This window comes from Megascapheus bottae, chromosome 3, assembly GCF_031878675.1.
Source record: "Megascapheus bottae isolate mThoBot1 chromosome 3, mThoBot2.hap1, whole genome shotgun sequence".
Classification (NCBI taxonomy): domain Eukaryota; kingdom Metazoa; phylum Chordata; class Mammalia; order Rodentia; family Geomyidae; genus Megascapheus; species Megascapheus bottae.
The window spans coordinates 20,208,880-20,213,397 of record NC_143511.1 but is presented as its reverse complement, the minus strand read 5'-3'; the positions used below and the strand labels follow the sequence as shown (position 1 = coordinate 20,213,397).

The 4,518-nt window shown below is 39.7% G+C and overlaps 1 non-coding gene across 1 annotated transcript; it reads right to left on the bottom strand.

Annotated features, from left to right (window-relative positions):
- Positions 1-2,033: 2,033 nt before the first annotated feature.
- Positions 2,034-2,164, bottom strand: LOC150065033 (small nucleolar RNA SNORA51). Its single transcript, XR_016535052.1, has one exon. It is a non-coding gene; the product is annotated as a small nucleolar RNA SNORA51 (small nucleolar RNA).
- Positions 2,165-4,518: the final 2,354 nt, after the last annotated feature.

Sequence of the window (4,518 nt, the reverse complement as noted above, 5' to 3'; positions counted from 1 at the left end):
AATATGCTCAGTAAGGTTTGCGTTTGTTTTATCTCAGACAACTGAGTATAAATTTGCCTTCTTTCCCTTTCTAAGGTGTGTAAGGCAGCACTTAAATGAACAGTATACAGCAGTTTCTTCCAAGCTCCTTTGTACTGATCTAAGTAAACACCACTTCCTGGTTCACCCTTCAATTTAAAGTTGTCATCATTACACACATCTTCTAGCAGAGCATCCCAATCTTGCATCTTTAGCAAGCTTTCAGTAAGAGACAGGATAGCATTTTATCATTTAGAATTCTCTCTGTTGGCATTTTCAAGCTGCTGGTTTCTCTTGAAGTTCACTTACTTGTTTCCTTACTTCAACTTCTGTGAAAGCTCTCCCAGACATTCTTTCAGTTGGGAATTTTCCTGCAAAATTTCTGTGACTGAGCCTTCCAGTGGTACACACTTGATTCCAATCCTCTTGATGGTATTTTTGGCTTCATCTACTTGGGAGATGAGGAATTTTGATGCATCTTCTACCCACTGTTCTCTTTCTGAAATCTGTCAGCAACATGTATTCTTCAGACTGTTGAGATCTCTCTTCTTCTAGAGTCCTTTCTAGAAAGAGAATTTTCTCTTCAAGTCCAGGTGTGGATGTGGCCAGTGACTCACATTGTGCCTCTGGAGAGTCATTCTCAAAGCTGGCATCTTTTAAAGATGACCAGAGCTTTCATGATCTTCTTGAACAAGGCTATTATTTCCAAGCTGTTTATGTTTTTCTTGAGTCAGTCCCAAAACCTTGAGGGCAAACGTTTTGTCTCTGTTCAGATAAATCCAACCTCTAACTGATTGAAAGCTTACCCAAAGAAGTAATGGGATGGACACAAGTCCAACGAGTTCCCGTAGACAGCTGTAGGGATTTGGACCTCATCTCAGCTCTTCAGGTCCCACTCCCACAATCCTAAAGATTTCTTTTAAGATCAGCCCAAGGCAACACAGAGGAGCAGTCTTAGGCTCGGCCATGCCGCCAAAGCTGCTCTGGCTGTTGCCAGGAGCCAGGCTGGACCTCAAAAGACAACATAAAACACTCAGGGTTCTGGAACTCTAACAGGCTTCTTGTAACTACAGCAAACCACTGCAAAGATGGGGAGGGGGTGAGTTGGACTGGACTGCAGTATGGAACTGTAGGGGGCAGACTGTGGTCACTTTTGGGGAGCAGAGTAACACTGTGCCCACAGGCCTCAAAAGATCCTGTTGCCATTAGCGTCTGGGGACTCACACCTGGAATGTGAGCTACTCAGGAGGCAGAGATCTGAGGATCACACTTTGAAGCCAGGCTGGTGAGAAAAGTTTGTGAGATCTCCAGTAAACTCAAGAAAAGCTGCTAGTGGAGCTGTGGCTCAAGTGGTAGAGCACTAGCCTTGGGCCAAAGCAGCTCAGGGACAGGGCCCAGACAGAGCGTTTGTACCTTCTCTAAGTTTTAAGTCCTGTTTTAAAAAAACATTTTCAGCTGAGCTGGTGGTTCACGCCTGTAATCCTAGCTATTCAGGAGGCTGAGATCTAAGGATCAAGGCTCAAAACCAGCAGTGGCACAAAAGGACCTGAGATTCTTATCTCCAATTAACCTCTAGAAGTGGAGCTTGGCTCAAGGGTAGGGTGGTAACCTTGAGCTGAAGAGTTCAGGGATAGCGCCCAGAGTGAGTTCAAGCCCCATGACCCACAAAAAACAAAACCAAAAAAACACATTTTCATTAACTTTGTGTTATATGACATGGATTGTCAAAGTGAAATATTACATTGTAATGAAACATATATGTAGTGAACATATATGTATATAATGTATGAATTTAATTATATTTGTATATTTTTATTATATACTTGTATGTAAGCATAATATAAATATATGTGTAGTGAAATAGTACATATATTATATTGGCATACTGTGTATCTTGATTGAACTTCATCATTCTTCTTCCTTCCTTCTTCCCCTTTCCAAACTAATGTCAGTGAGATTTATTGTTTCATTTTCATACATGTACAGAAGGTTTTTTAAAAGTCTTTTTTTCTCTTCTATGTCTCTCAATTCATGACACACACCAGGCACAGGCCTGAGCTGAAGTGTATACGGGGTAGGTTTATTCTGCCTCCTTTTTCTATACAGTCAATATAAGAATACAGCCCGTGGTCTATGCCAGGACTATTTTGACTGTATTTGTTCCCATCTCTCACATCACCTCCCTTCTCTCTTTTGAGTCCTCTTTCTCATCTCACTGTTGACCTAATTTACATTTCTCATTCATTTCTCAGAATGTGTGCTAATTATTCAAAGAGGTTTTACTGTGCTATTCCACACATGCCTACACAGTACTCTAGTTAGATTGACCCCTCATTTACTCTCATGTTTTCCTTTCCCTTATTATTCAACAGCTTTCAGTAAGCTTTGCATTGGTATCCTCATTCACAGCTATAATACATTTTGGTATTCTTTATCTAACAGTCTTTTGTCTCTCACCAGTCCCCTCAAAAAAAGTCCCGCTGGCTCAGTGGCTCATGCCTGTAATTTAGCTACTCAGGAGGCTGAGATCTGATGATTGTGGTTCAAAGCCATCCTAGGCAATACAAAGTCAAGAAACTCATCTCCAGTTAATCACTAGAAAACGAGAAATGGGGCTGTGGCTCAAGGGTAGAGTGTAGCCTTGAGCTGAAGAGCTGCACCCAGGCCAGAGTTCAAGCTCCATACCCCCCCCAAAAGTCCTAGAATTACAACATATATACATGATTTTGTATGTGTAGTTATATATACATTTATCTTTTAGGTCTATCCTTTTGTTTTAAATTCTACCAAGATACTTTATTTTATTTTTTATATTTTTATTGTAATTAATAGAAGGGTTACATTGTATTTGCCAGATAGAAGGTGCATTAATTCACATACATTGATACTCTTTCTCATGTCTTGGTCCCCATTTCCCTCCCCCCCACGCCCACCCCTTATCTTGTTTTTCCCCCTTCCCTATCCAATTTCAAATAACCAAATACAAATATCCTTTGCATATGTAAGCAATATGCATCCACTGTCTTTCTGAACCTGGCTTATTTTGCTTAACATGTTAATCTCCAGTTCCATCTATTTTCCACATTGTTTCTTATGTCTGAATACCACTGTGTATGTGTACCTCAATTCTTCATCCATTATAGAGCATCTGGGCTGTCTGCATAGCTTGCCTGGTGGAAGTAGTGCTGTGATGGACATGAGTTTGAAAGTATTGTATCCTGACTTCCATTCCTTCAGATGGGTGCCCCAAAATAGCATCGCTGGATTGTATGGTGGATCTAGTTTTTAGGTTTTTAAAGAAACTCCACACTGTTTGCCATAGTGGTTGTACCAGTTTACCTTTCTGCCATCAATTGATAAGAGTTCTGCTCCTGCATCCTCAGCAGTATTTGTTGTTTGTGCTCTTGATGATGGACATTCTGAATGAAGTGAAGGGATGATGGATCCTCTTGCCCAAAGGAATCGCCTTAGCCAATGCTTGGTCCATCAGAGATAAACACCCAGCCAGATTCTTACTATGTTCTTGACCCCCCAAAAGTCATGACAAAATTTCAATTGCATGTTAAACCTCCAAAATTTAGGCCGATTATCTGTCATATGCAACAGAAAACTTTATTAACTCATTTAACTAGCTAATACACTTATTCTTATACTAGTTCTATGAAGGATATATTATTTTTATTCCATTTGAGTGGTGTAAACACTGACTTGGATGTGTTAAATAATTTAATACCTGCAACTAACAAATTGGGCAGATGTGAATGGAGTCAAAGATGGCTGACTCTAGAGCCATATTACAGATATCTCAGCTACATGGCTAATATGATCTTACAACACAGAAAAAGAATTAAATTTGTGCTAGTTGTGTGTGTTAGACCTTCATTATCTTTCAAAAGGGAACTGGCTTCTTTCTAATCTTAGGCTGATGCTGTATTGTAAGCAGATAAGAAACTTTGGAGACATCCGTGAGTGATCTCAGAGTGAATAGTGAGATCACTCACGGAGATAACCACAAACAAGGTATGTGGAACCAGAAATAAAACAGAACTACACTTGCAGCCTTCTCTCACAGCTTGCAAAACAAATAAACTATATCTAACAATGGTACATAAGACAAACTACCTAAGCTCTTAGGTTAACTCATTCACACCTCTGTGCTCAAAACCACAAACTTGATCCAATAACTACACAAAACATTCCAGAAACTCACCATGTCTACAGATTCTGTCCATCACTATTTAAAGGCAGCTTATTATTTTCTGGCCTAAATTCACACTTTAACAAACTCCAAAACTTAAACAAACAAACAAACCCCCTAACACTCTTTCCTACAGGCCTTAGTTTTAAATGTCATAGTTCTTCTTGTTCGATGTAGCTAATATACTTGGTATGTATGTGTATATGTATGTATGTATATATGTATGTATGTTTACCACAGATTTGTCCTGCAGATGTGTCCTGCTTTTGTGTGTTGTCTTTAAGGGCAGGGAAAAGACAAGC